The following is a 14346-nucleotide window of genomic DNA, read 5'->3' on the forward strand; positions in this document are numbered from 1 at the left end:
TGTGTGTGTGTGTGTGTGTGTATGTACACACACACGCACGCACACACACACACACGCACACACGCGCACACACACACATATGCACACACACACACATATCAAATCTATACATATTTGCTACTTCTTACTTTAGCTTCTGAGGATGCATCCTTTTGAATTGTTTTTAATTTACTTTTAAGCAGACTACCACACGTTTGACATGAATGAAGTTTTGTCTGGCCCCTAGTCTGTGACATTTGTGAGCCCGCAAGGGGAGTTTCTGGTTTGACTGAGTGGTGTTTGAGAACATGGGAAAATGTGCAGGTTGTGTGTTTTTTTTTTTTTTTCTTTTTATTATAAAAATTTGAATAAGGTTGATAAATGCAGCACTGTGTTTCCTAGTGATCCACCTAAACTCAAATTGTTACAATATCTCACATTTCGGCATTACAACCTAGCGCTGTTTGGTGAAGCAAACTACAAGCCATTTATTGTGTATGAATGAAAGTGCTATGCTATAGTCAATTTCTGTAGCCAGCCTCGCATCACCTGCATAGTTGGCAGAAAATATGTGATGCCTGAATCCAAGTGAGGCGATAAGCTCGCTCCTCCCCTCCCCCAGTCTACGTTGCTCAGGCATAAAGCTTAAAGTTTAGTTTGTTGGTGAGAGGGAAGATGATATTCTTGAGGTTTTGGCAGGTAGGTGTTAATCCCTGCCACAATCAGGACAAGTAGTGGTTTTTTCGCTTCCTGTATGCAGGTGAAAGTGTGCATGCCCCATGGGTATTGTGCTTTTCCATCCAACTAATGATCTAAAGGTAAGACACTTAGAGCCCAGGTTGAGGATAAATATCAAGCTTCCCTCGATCTAGGCTGTGGGTTTAATGTTCTTGCGTGCCAACAAGGCTCACTCCCCACCTTTCCTCGGGTTTAGGATAGCACTTGGAGAGTGGTAAACAAGTTGGGAAGGGCAAGATTAAGAGGGCCCCCCTCAGTGTTTTGTCTTTCTTATTTTCTGATGATTTATGGGTTAGGCGTTTATGTAACCTTTTTCCAGTAGTTCATGCACTCAGTGGGGACTTGTGGTTGGAAACTGTGAGTTTATTTGAATTGTGTTTGTTAAAGCTGCCCAGAAATACCCATGGAAGGAGTGTCATTGGGAAAGCATACTTCTTAATAACTCTGCATTTAATGAATATACGAGAAGGGGATCTGCCTCAAATGATCCCTGGTTCAGTTTTACACCTGTTGAAATTATGTTGCATCTTAATGATCCCCTCCGTTTTAATATTTACCCTGTACTAGTATGGAGGTTAAGTTGTGGGCAATGAGATATATTGGGCAGCGTCCAGGGCTTCCCTAAATCGTGGACTGGGTCTTGCTGTAGCAATCCCAAGTTGCTCTTTTAGGGGGTAGGGTGATTGAGCAGCCTTAGGCTTATCAGAGAGGAGTGTTAGACGTCTGCAAATACACACACTGTCAATAAATGAAACAAATGACTCTAGAAGGAGATCCCCCACCAATTTACAAAAATAACAAGTATGTTTTGGCACCAGAATCAATACAATCAGGTAAGTACGTTTTGGAAGAAAAGTCGACACCTATAAGTACTTCATTCCTGTATGCTAAAGCAACCTATGGGACCAATCACCTAGACTTAAGGTAATTATTAGGCAAGGGTCAGGACCACACAAAAGGGTCAAACCAGGCAGCACTGGGGCGGCCGGGTGCAGAGGTGTAGTACGGCGTGGGGTGCCCAGTGTCAGTCAGTGAGGATTGGTCTGGTTGAAAAGAGGCTGCAGGTCAGGACTAGGTGTTCTGTTTGGGTTAGCCACCGAGTGGGCTCAGGTCTTGAGATGCTCGGGATGTAGGAACACCTGTGGTCCTCCTTTCGTCAGTCCGGGGAGTTGGGTGCAGAGGGTGCTTGGACCATGGAGTGTCTGTTACCAGAGGCGGTAGGGGGGGGGGGAGCGGCCTGGGTGAGCCAACAAGTGGGCTCAAGGCTCCAGAGCTTGGGGGATGCAAAAACACCAGTTGCCCTCTTCTCTTTGGTTCCGAGCATTCGAGTGCAGAGGTGCAATGGAATGTTGGGGCTGCCGTCACCAGTGGCAGTCGCGGTTGAGGTGGGGCCTGCACAAAGATTGCAGGCGTAGAAGTGGAGGTCCCAGTGGGGAAACCCATGCTGGATTGTGTCTCTGGAGAGGCTGGGGACCCCGTTGACACCATTGCCACACTTCAACATGTGCTAGGAGGCTTGGGTGCAGTGATGCTGTATGGTGGCAGTTTTGGTAGTCCGGAGTCCTCTTCAGCAGTTCTTAGGTGCCTGCAAGGATGCAGGGGAGCAGCTCCGCAACTTCACAGGAGTTCCTTGTGCTGGGGTGAAGGTTGGCAGTCTTCCCGGGCTTTTGGACGTTTCAGCAGCTGGAGGTCCAGGCATCTTTCTCGCAATTGTTGAAGTCCAAAGTCAGGCTGGCAGGGTTGGCCCCTAGACCGTCATGGATCTGGAGGAGTGTCTTTCAGGTCAGCAAGGATCTGATTTCCTGGTGCCAGGGGCTCCCCTGAATATTGAATTTAGGGGCGTTTTGGTGAATGTAGGGTAATTGCCAACAGACTAACCCACAGAGTTCCTAAATCTGCCAACACCAAGATGGCAGATTTATAAATGTTATTCCACATCAGGCAGCTCACTCCAGGGGTGGGACTGACCTGAGGGGTAGACACACCTCTCTGAATACTTAATTTCTCACCTGTCCAGGTGCCAAATGGGCCATGGGGCACGAGGGTCGACATTTCTCCTTTGAGTGAAGCCAGATAGGGCAGTAGGCTTCTTTGAAGCCCCCCTGCCCTGGAATGCAGATTCACAGGTCATCCTCTTTTGGGTAGGGTGTGTAAACACCTCACCCAGAGCAGGCTTCTTCTCTGACCGCCGAGAGCAAAGTTCTCACCCTAGGGGGCTGGAATCTTGTCTGGTGGCGGCAGACTGTCTAAAACTAGTCAGTCCACACACAGATAGTAGGTTTTCAGGGGGCACCTGCAAGGTGCCCCCTGGGTGCATTTGTTAATAAATCCATTGCTGGCATCAGTGAAGAGGTTATTTATACAAGATGTCTGATACTCGACATCCCTACTTTCAGTGAAGCCATCATGTAACTGGGGAACTCGCAGTGACCAGTGTCCAGCACATGTACTTAAAATGGCTTCTCTTTTCACTCCCTATGTCTAAAAATCGACATACATAGCATGAGCATGTCTGCTCTTGCAGATATGTCCTCACATGTAATATAATGCACCCTGCCTTAGGGCTATAAGGCCTGCTGTAGGGGTGACTTGCATATATTGCATGCAGTGTTAGTGGACATGGAACACAGGCCATGTTGTGTTTTCACTTTTAGCAGCACCAAGACACGCAGCCTGCAATGGCAGTCTGCATGTGCTAAGTGAGGGGACCCTTAAGGGTGGCACAGTACATGCTGCAGCCCTTGGGAACCCTCTTTGATGCCCATGCCCTAGGTACCAGGGGTTCCATTTATTGGAGAGTTACGGTGGGGCACAAAGGTATTGCCAGTTGGGGAACAATTGCACAGTTTTAAGGATTGAGATCTAGCACTGGGGAACCTGGTAAGCATGGATCCAGTGCACTTTCAGACAAAATTGCTTTGAATATCAGGTTAAAAGTGGGGGTGACCATGTCAAAATGGGCACTTTCCTACACTGTCATAAAGGATACTCACCAACCCATCAAGGATCTTCTGTCAGGTTCAGATGGGTCATGTCTACCCATTCATATCAGCCCATTGTTTGCTTCTATGAACAAGTACACACATGATTCATGTCTATTCGAATGCTTACTACTGGCAGACAGAAGTGGGACACCAGCGAGGTATTACCAGCGGTTGAGATTAATTCAAGCATTTAGTCAACAGACAGCAGACCTGTCAAGGACAGTGGGACATTCAAGCATTATTTGACACTTTAATGTCAAAAAGGATTGTCACAGACCTACCCTGCATAGTCTTTTAGGTTCAAATGGGTCACTGTACCCATTCAGGTCAGCCTATTGTTTGCTTTTGGGAACAAATTCACACCTCATTAATGTCTATTCAGATGTGACTAACTAATTTGTAGACGTGGGAGAGCAAAACAGATTTAGTTTCCATTGACTTCAAGCAGGGCAATGGTAACTTTCTAAAAGTCATCTTTCCAAAATATTCATCACAAATCAGATTTCACCAGTGAATTTGGCTTGTAATTATTTCAAAATGCAAAAAATGAAATTTGTGTCTGTTTCCTAGCCAGAGGTAACGTTTACTAAACTTAATATTGTATCCCAGTGCTTTCATATGGAATAGCCAACCGTCATTCAGTGAAAATAGCTTATAGTGCCTGTAAGGAAATGCCTCCTTGGCATGGTTGCCCCCTGACTTTTTGCCTTTGCTGATGCTATGTTTACAATTGAAAGTGTGCCGAGGCCTGCTAACCAGGCCCCAGCACCAGTGTTCTTTCCCTAACCTGTACTTTTGTATCCACAATTGGCAGACCCTGGCATCCAGATAAGTCCCTTGTAACTGGTACTTCTAGTACCAAGGGCCCTGATGCCAAGGAAGGTCTCTAAGGGCTGCAGCATGTCTTATGCCACCCTGGAGACCTCTCACTCAACACAGACACACTGCTTGCCAGCTTGTGTGTGCTAGTGAGGACAAAACGAGTAAGTCGACATGGCACTCCCCTCAGGGTGCCATGCCAGCCTCTCACTGCCTATGCAGTATAGGTAAGACACCCCTCTAGCAGGCCTTACAGCCCTAAGGCAGGGTGCACTATACCATAGGTGAGGGCACCAGTGCATGAGCATGGTACCCCTACAGTGTCTAAACAAAACCTTAGACATTGTAAGTGCAGGGTAGCCATAAGAGTATATGGTCTGGGAGTCTGTCAAACACGAACTCCACAGCACCATAATGGCTACACTGAAAACTGGGAAGTTTGGTATCAAACTTCTCAGCACAATAAATGCACACTGATGCCAGTGTACATTTTATTGTAAAATACACCACAGAGGGCACCTTAGAGGTGCCCCCTGAAACTTAACCGACTATCTGTGTAGGCTGACTAGTTTTAGCAGCCTGCCACAAACCGAGACATGTTGCTGGCCCCATGGGGAGAGTGCCTTTGTCACTCTGAGGCCAGTAACAAAGCCTGCACTGGGTAGAGATGCTAACACCTCTCCCAGGCAGGAATTGTCACACCTGGCGGTGAGCCTCAAAGGCTCACCTCCTTTGTGCCAACCCAGCAGGACACTCCAGCTAGTGGAGTTGCCCGCCCCCTCCGGCCAGGCCCCACTTTTGGCGGCAAGGCCGGAGAAAATAATGAGAAAAACAAGGAGGAGTCACTGGCCAGTCAGGACAGCCCCTAAGGTGTCCTGAGCTGAGGTGACTCTGACTTTTAGAAATCCTCCATCTTGCAGATGGAGGATTCCCCCAATAGGGTTAGGATTGTGACCCCCTCCCCTTGGGAGGAGGCACAAAGAGGGTGTACCCACCCTCAGGGCTAGTAGCCATTGGCTACTAACCCCCCAGACCTAAACACGCCCTTAAATTTAGTATTTAAGGGCTACCCTGAACCCTAGAAAATTAGATTCCTGCAACTACAAGAAGAAGGACTGCCCAGCTGAAAACCCCTGCAGCGGAAGACCAGAAGACGACAACTGCCTTGGCTCCAGAAACTCACCGGCCTGTCTCCTGCCTTCCAAAGATCCTGCTCCAGCGACGCCTTCCAAGGGGACCAGCGACCTCGACATCCTCTGAGGACTGCCCCTGCTTCGAAAAGACAAGAAACTCCCGAGGACAGCGGACCTGCTCCAAGAAAAGCTGCAACTTTGTTTCCAGCAGCTTTAAAGAACCCTGCAAGCTCCCCGCAAGAAGCGTGAGACTTGCAACACTGCCCCCGGCGACCCCGACTCGGCTGGTGGCGATCCAACACCTCAGGAGGGACCCCAGGACTACTCTGATACTGTGAGTACCAAAACCTGTCCCCCCTGAGCCCCCACAGCGCCGCCTGCAGAGGGAAACCCGAGGCTTCCCCTGACCGCGACTCTTTGAACCTAAAGTCCCGACGCCTGGGAGAGACCCTGCACCCGCAGCCCCCAGGACCTGAAGGACCGGACTTTCACTGGAGAAGTGACCCCCAGGAGTCCCTCTCCCTTGCCCAAGTGGAGGTTTCCCCGAGGAATCCCCCCCTTGCCTGCCTGCAGCGCTGAAGAGATCCCGAGATCTCTCATAGACTAACATTGCGAACCCGACGCTTGTTTCTACACTGCACCCGGCCGCCCCCGTGCTGCTGAGGGTGAGATTTCTGTGTGGGCTTGTGTCCCCCCCGGTGCCCTACAAAACCCCTCTGGTCTGCCCTCCGAAGACGCGGGTACTTACCTGCAAGCAGACCGGAACCGGGGCACCCCCTTCTCTCCATTCTAGCCTATGTGTTTTGGGCACCACTTTGAACTCTGCACCTGACCGGCCCTGAGCTGCTGGTGTGGTGACTTTGGGGTTGCCCTGAACCCCCAACGGTGGGCTACCTTGGACCAAGAACTAAGCCCTGTAAGTGTCTTACTTACCTGGTTAACCTAACAAATACTTACCTCCCCTAGGAACTGTGAAAATTGCACTAAGTGTCCACTTTTAAAACAGCTATTTGTGAATAACTTGAAAAGTATACATGCAATTTTGATGATTTGAAGTTCCTAAAGTACTTACCTGCAATACCTTTCGAATGAGATATTACATGTAGAATTTGAACCTGTGGTTCTTAAAATAAACTAAGAAAAGATATTTTTCTATATAAAAACCTATTGGCTGGATTTGTCTCTGAGTGTGTGTACCTCATTTATTGTCTATGTGTATGTACAACAAATGCTTAACACTACTCCTTGGATAAGCCTACTGCTCGACCACACTACCACAAAATAGAGCATTAGTATTATCTATTTTTTACCACTATTTTACCTCTAAGGGGAACCCTTGGACTCTGTGCATGCTATTCCTTACTTTGAAATAGCACATACAGAGCCAACTTCCTACATTGGTGGATCAGCGGTGGGGTACAAGACTTTGCATTTGCTGGACTACTCAGCCAATACCTGATCACACGACAAATTCCAAAATTGTCATTAGAAATTGATTTTTGCAATTTGAAAAGTTTTCTAAATTCTTAAAAGACCTGCTAGGGCCTTGTGTTAGATCCTGTTTAGCATTTCTTTTAGAGTTTAAAAGTTTGTAAAAGTTTGAATTAGATTCTAGAACCAGTTGTAGATTCTTAAAAAGTATTCCAACTTTTAGAAGCAAAATGTCTAGCACAGATGTGACTGTGGTGGAACTCGACACCACACCTTACCTCCATCTTAAGATGAGGGAGCTAAGGTCACTCTGTAAAATAAAGAAAATAACAATGGGCCCCAAACCTACCAAAATACAGCTCCAGGAGCTTTTGGCAGAGTTTGAAAAGGCCAACCCCTCTGAGGGTGGCAACTCAGAGGAAGAGGATAGTGACTTGGAGGACAATTCCCCCCTACCAGTCCTATCTAGGGAGAACAGGGTCCCTCAAACCCTGACTCCTAAAATAATAGTCAGAGATGCTGGTTCCCTCACAGGAGAGACCAACACCTCTGAAATCACTGAGGATAGCCCCAGTGAAGAGGACATCCAGTTAGCCAGGATGGCCAAAAGATTGGCTTTGGAAAGACAGATCCTAGCCATAGAGAGGGAAAGACAAGAGATGGGCCTAGGACCCATCAATGGTGGCAGCAACATAAATAGGGTCAGAGATTCTCCTGACATGTTGAAAATCCCCAAAGGGATTGTAACTAAATATGAAGATGGTGATGACATCACCAAATGGTTCACAGCTTTTGAGAGGGCTTGTGTAACCAGAAAAGTGACCAGATCTCACTGGGGTGCTCTCCTTTGGGAAATGTTCACAGGAAAGTGTAGGGATAGACTCCTCACACTCTCTGGACAAGATGCAGAATCTTATGACCTCATGAAGGGTACCCTGATTGAGGGCTTTGGATTCTCCACTGAGGAGTATAGGATTAGATTCAGGGGGGCTCAAAAATCCTCGAGCCAGACCTGGGTTGACTTTGTAGACTACTCAGTGAAAACACTAGATGGTTGGATTCAAGGCAGTGGTGTAAGTAATTATGATGGGCTGTACAATTTATTTGTGAAAGAACACCTATTGAGTAATTGTTTCAATGATAAACTGCATCAGCATCTGGTAGACCTAGGACCAATTTCTCCCCAAGAATTGGGAAAGAAGGCGGACCATTGGGTCAAGACAAGGGTGTCCAAGACTTCAACAGGGGGTGACCAAAAGAAAGGGGTCACAAAGACTCCCCAGGGGAAGGGTGATGAGACAACCAAAACTAAAAATAGTAAAGAGTCTTCTACAGGCCCCCAAAAACCTGCACAGGAGGGTGGGCCCAGAGCCTCTTCACAAAACAATGGGTACAAGGGTAAAAACTTTGATCCCAAAAAGGCCTGGTGTCATAGCTGTAAACAGCATGGACACCAAACTGGAGACAAGGCCTGTCCCAAGAAAGGTTCCACTCCAAACTCCCATCCAGGTAACACTGGTATGGCTAGTCTCCAAGTGGGATCAACAGTGTGCCCAGAGCAAATCAGGGTCCACACTGAAGCTATTCTAGTTTCTGAGGGTGGGGTGGATTTAGCCACACTAGCTGTCTGGCCGCCTAACATGCAAAAATACAGACAGCAACTCTTAATTAATGGGACTAGAATAGAGGGCCTGAGGGATACAGGTGCCAGTGTCACCATGGTGACAGAGAAACTGGTTTCCCCTGGCCAATACCTGACTGGAAAAACTTACACAGTCACCAACGCTGACAATCAGAGAAAAGTACATCCCATGGCAATGGTTACTTTAGAATGGGGAGGGGTCAATGGCCTGAAACAGGTGGTGGTCTCCTCAAATATCCCAGTGGACTGTCTGCTTGGAAATGACCTGGAGTCCTCAGCATGGGCTGAGGTAGAACTAAAAACCCATGCAGCAATGCTGGGTATCCCTGAACTGGTGTGTGTGAAAACAAGAGCACAGTGCAAGGCACAGGGTGAACAAGTAGAGCTGGAGTCTGGAAGAATGGCCCAGCCTACCAAGAGGAAAGGAAAGTCAGTTGGGAAACCAACTGCAACACAGCAAAAGAAAGGGAACCTCTCTTCTCAGGAAGAAGTTCTGCCCTCTGAGGGAGCTGAGCCTTTGGAGCTTGAACCTTATCAGGTTGAGCTCTTGGGCCCAGGGGGACCCTCAAGGGAGGAGCTGTGTAAGGGACAAGAAACCTGTCCCTCTCTTGAAGGCCTTAGGCAGCAAGCTGCTGAAGAGTCCAAAGGCAAGAAAAATGGAACGCATAGGGTCTATTGGGAAGATGGACTCCTGTACACTGAGGCCAGAGACCCCAAACCTGGTGCCACTAGGAGAGTGGTAGTGCCTCAGCTGTTCAGGAAGTTCATCCTAACATTGGCCCATGACATTCCCCTTGCTGGACATTTGGGACAAACCAAGACGTGGGAGAGGTTAGTCAACCACTTCTACTGGCCCAATATGTCCAACATGGTTAAGGAGTTTTGCCTCTCCTGCCCCACCTGTCAAGCCAGTGGTAAGACAGGTGGGCATCCAAAGGCCCCCCTCATTCCACTTCCAGTGGTGGGGGTGCCCTTTGAAAGAGTGGGTGTGGACATAGTTGGTCCACTGGAACCTCCCACAGCCTCAGGAAATATGTATATCCTGGTAGTAGTGGATCATGCTACCAGGTATCCTGAAGCTATTCCCCTTAGGTCGACTACTGCCCCTGCAGTAGCCAAGGCCCTCATTGGTATCTTTACCAGAGTGGGTTTCCCTAAGGAGGTGGTGTCTGACAGAGGTACCAACTTCATGTCAGCATACCTAAAGCACATGTGGAATGAGTGTGGAGTGACTTATAAATTCACTACACCATACCATCCACAAACTAATGGCTTGGTCGAGAGATTCAACAAGACATTAAAAGGCATGATCATGGGGCTCCCAGAAAAGCTCAAAAGGAGATGGGATGTCCTCTTGCCATGTCTGCTTTTCGCTTACAGAGAGGTGCCACAGAAGGGAGTAGGATTCTCACCCTTTGAACTTCTGTTTGGTCATCCTGTAAGGGGACCACTTGCCCTTGTTAAAGAAGGCTGGGAGAGACCTCTCCATGAGCCTAAACAGGACATAGTGGACTATGTACTTGGCCTTCGCTCTAGAATGGCAGAGTACATGGAAAAGGCAACCAAAAACCTTGAGGCCAGCCAACAGCTCCAGAAGTTTTGGTATGACCAAAAGGCTGCACTGGTTGAGTTCCAACCAGGGCAGAAAGTCTGGGTTCTGGAGCCTGTGGCTCCCAGGGCACTCCAGGACAAATGGAGTGGCCCTTACCCAGTACTAGAGAGGAAGAGTCAGGTCACCTACTTGGTGGACCTGGGCACAAGCAGGAGCCCCAAGAGGGTGATCCATGTAAACCGCCTTAAGCTCTTCCACGACAGGGCTGATGTCAATCTGTTGATGGTAACAGATGAGGATCAGGAGGCAGAGAGTGAACCTCTCCCTGATCTTCTGTCATCAGACCCAAAAGATGGCACAGTAGATGGAGTGATCTACTCAGACACCCTCTCTGGCCAACAGCAAGCTGATTGTAGGAGAGTCCTACAACAGTTTCCTGAACTCTTCTCCTTAACCCCTGGTCAGACACACCTGTGTACCCATGATGTGGACACAGGGGACAGCATGCCTGTCAAGAACAAAATCTTTAGACAATCTGACCATGTTAAAGAAAGCATCAAGGTGGAAGTCCACAAGATGCTGGAATTGGGAGTAATTGAGCGCTCTGACAGCCCCTGGGCTAGCCCAGTGGTCTTAGTCCCCAAACCTCACACCAAAGATGGAAAGAAAGAGATGAGGTTTTGTGTGGACTACAGAGGGCTCAATTCTGTCACCAAGACAGATGCTCATCCAATTCCAAGAGCTGATGAGCTCATAGACAAATTAGGTGCTGCCAAATTCCTAAGTACCTTTGACTTGACAGCAGGGTACTGGCAAATAAAAATGGCACCTGGAGCAAAAGAAAAGACAGCATTCTCCACACCTGATGGGCATTATCAGTTTACTGTTATGCCCTTTGGTTTAAAGAATGCCCCTGCCACCTTCCAAAGGTTGGTGAATCAAGTCCTTGCTGGCTTGGAGTCCTTTAGCACAGCTTATCTTGATGATATTGCTGTCTTTAGCTCCACCTGGCAGGATCACCTGGTCCACCTGAAGAAGGTTTTGAAGGCTCTGCAATCTGCAGGCCTCTCTATCAAGGCATCCAAATGCCAGATAGGGCAGGGAACTGTGGTTTACTTGGGCCACCTTGTAGGTGGAGGCCAAGTTCAGCCACTCCAACCCAAGATCCAGACTATTCTGGACTGGGTAGCTCCAAAAACCCAGACTCAAGTCAGGGCATTCCTTGGCTTGACTGGGTATTACAGGAGGTTTGTGAAGGGATATGGATCCATTGTGACAGCCCTCACTGAACTCACCTCCAAGAAAATGCCCAAGAAAGTAAACTGGACTGTGGAATGCCAACAGGCCTTTGACACCCTGAAACAGGCAATGTGCTCAGCACCAGTTCTAAAAGCTCCAGATTATTCTAAGCAGTTCATTGTGCAGACTGATGCCTCTGAACATGGGATAGGGGCAGTTTTGTCCCAAACAAATGATGATGGCCTTGACCAGCCTGTTGCTTTCATTAGCAGGAGGTTACTCCCCAGGGAGCAGCGTTGGAGTGCCATTGAGAGGGAGGCCTTTGCTGTGGTTTGGTCCCTGAAGAAGCTGAGACCATACCTCTTTGGGACTCACTTCCTAGTTCAAACTGACCACAGACCTCTCAAATGGCTGATGCAAATGAAAGGTGAAAATCCTAAACTGTTGAGGTGGTCCATCTCCCTACAGGGAATGGACTTTATAGTGGAACACAGACCTGGGACTGCCCATGCCAATGCAGATGGCCTTTCCAGGTTCTTCCACTTAGAAAATGAAGACTCTCTTGGGAAAGGTTAGTCTCATCCTCTTTCGTTTGGGGGGGGGTTGTGTAAGGAAATGCCTCCTTGGCATGGTTGCCCCCTGACTTTTTGCCTTTGCTGATGCTATGTTTACAATTGAAAGTGTGCTGAGGCCTGCTAACCAGGCCCCAGCACCAGTGTTCTTTCCCTAACCTGTACTTTTGTATCCACAATTGGCAGACCCTGGCATCCAGATAAGTCCCTTGTAACTGGTACTTCTAGTACCAAGGGCCCTGATGCCAAGGAAGGTCTCTAAGGGCTGCAGCATGTCTTATGCCACCCTGGAGACCTCTCACTCAACACAGACACACTGCTTGCCAGCTTGTGTGTGCTAGTGAGGACAAAACGAGTAAGTCGACATGGCACTCCCCTCAGGGTGCCATGCCAGCCTCTCACTGCCTATGCAGTATAGGTAAGACACCCCTCTAGCAGGCCTTACAGCCCTAAGGCAGGGTGCACTATACCATAGGTGAGGGCACCAGTGCATGAGCATGGTACCCCTACAGTGTCTAAACAAAACCTTAGACATTGTAAGTGCAGGGTAGCCATAAGAGTATATGGTCTGGGAGTCTGTCAAACACGAACTCCACAGCACCATAATGGCTACACTGAAAACTGGGAAGTTTGGTATCAAACTTCTCAGCACAATAAATGCACACTGATGCCAGTGTACATTTTATTGTAAAATACACCACAGAGGGCACCTTAGAGGTGCCCCCTGAAACTTAACCGACTATCTGTGTAGGCTGACTAGTTTTAGCAGCCTGCCACAAACCGAGACATGTTGCTGGCCCCATGGGGAGAGTGCCTTTGTCACTCTGAGGCCAGTAACAAAGCCTGCACTGGGTAGAGATGCTAACACCTCTCCCAGGCAGGAATTGTCACACCTGGCGGTGAGCCTCAAAGGCTCACCTCCTTTGTGCCAACCCAGCAGGACACTCCAGCTAGTGGAGTTGCCCGCCCCCTCCGGCCAGGCCCCACTTTTGGCGGCAAGGCCGGAGAAAATAATGAGAAAAACAAGGAGGAGTCACTGGCCAAATGGTTCACAGCTTTTGAGAGGGCTTGTGTAACCAGAAAAGTGAACAGATCTCACTGGGGTGCTCTCCTTTGGGAAATGTTCACTGGAAAGTGTAGGGATAGACTCCTCACACTCTCTGGAAAAGATGCAGAATCTTATGACCTCATGAAGGGTACCCTGATTGAGGGCTTTGGATTCTCCACTGAGGAGTACAGGATTAGGTTCAGGGGGGCTCAAAAATCCTCGAGCCAGACCTGGGTTGACTTTGTTGACTACTCAGTGAAAACACTAGATGGTTGGATTCAAGGCAGTGGTGTAAGTAATTATGATGGGCTGTACAATTTATTTGTGAAAGAACACCTGTTAAGTAATTGTTTCAATGATAAACTGCATCAGCATCTGGTAGACCTAGGACCAATTTCTCCCCAAGAATTGGGAAGGAAGGCGGACCATTGGGTCAAGACAAGGGTGTCCAACATAGTCATACACTTCATTTCCAGTTACCCAACCATCCAGTGTTTTCACTGAGTAGTCAACATAATCAACCCAGGTCTGGCTCGAGGATTTTTGAGCCCCCCTGAATCTAATTCTATACTCCTCAGTGGAGAATCCAAAGCCCTCAATCAGGGTACCCTTCATGAGGTCATAAGATTCTGCATCTTGTCCAGAGAGTGTGAGGAGTCTATCCCTACACTTTCCTGTGAACATTTCCCAAAGGAGAGCACCCCAGTGAGATCTGTTCACTTTTCTGGTTACACAAGCCCTCTCAAAAGCTGTGAACCATTTGGTGATGTCATCACCATCTTCATATTTAGTTACAATCCCTTTAGGGATTTTCAACATGTCAGGAGAATCTCTGACCCTATTTATGTTGCTGCCACCATTGATGGGTCCTAGGCCCATCTCTTGTCTTTCCCTCTCTATGGCTAGGATCTGTCTTTCCAAAGCCAATCTTTTGGCCATCCTGGCTAACTGGATGTCCTCTTCACTGGAGTTATCCTCAGTGATTTCAGAGGTGTTGGTCTCTCCTGTGAGGGAACCAGCATCTCTGACTATTATTTTTGGAGTCAGGGTTTGAGAGACCCTGTTCTCCCTAGATAGGACTGGTAGGGGGGAATTTTCCTCCAAGTCACTATCCTCTTCCTCTGAGTTGCCACCCTCAGAGGGGTTGGCCTTTTCAAACTCTGCCAAAAGCTCCTGGAGCTGTATTTTGGTAGGTTTGGGGCCCATTGT

At 48.2% G+C, this 14346-nt stretch overlaps 1 protein-coding gene across 1 annotated transcript in view; it reads left to right on the top strand.

Annotated features, from left to right (window-relative positions):
* UTP6 (UTP6 small subunit processome component) overlaps positions 1-14346 on the top strand; it is a 369699-nt gene that overhangs the window by 141348 nt on the left and 214005 nt on the right. The gene's annotated exons all lie outside the window — the stretch shown is intronic.

The sequence above is a fragment of the Pleurodeles waltl genome, chromosome 7 (assembly GCF_031143425.1).
Source record: "Pleurodeles waltl isolate 20211129_DDA chromosome 7, aPleWal1.hap1.20221129, whole genome shotgun sequence".
In the NCBI taxonomy this organism is placed as follows: domain Eukaryota; kingdom Metazoa; phylum Chordata; class Amphibia; order Caudata; family Salamandridae; genus Pleurodeles; species Pleurodeles waltl.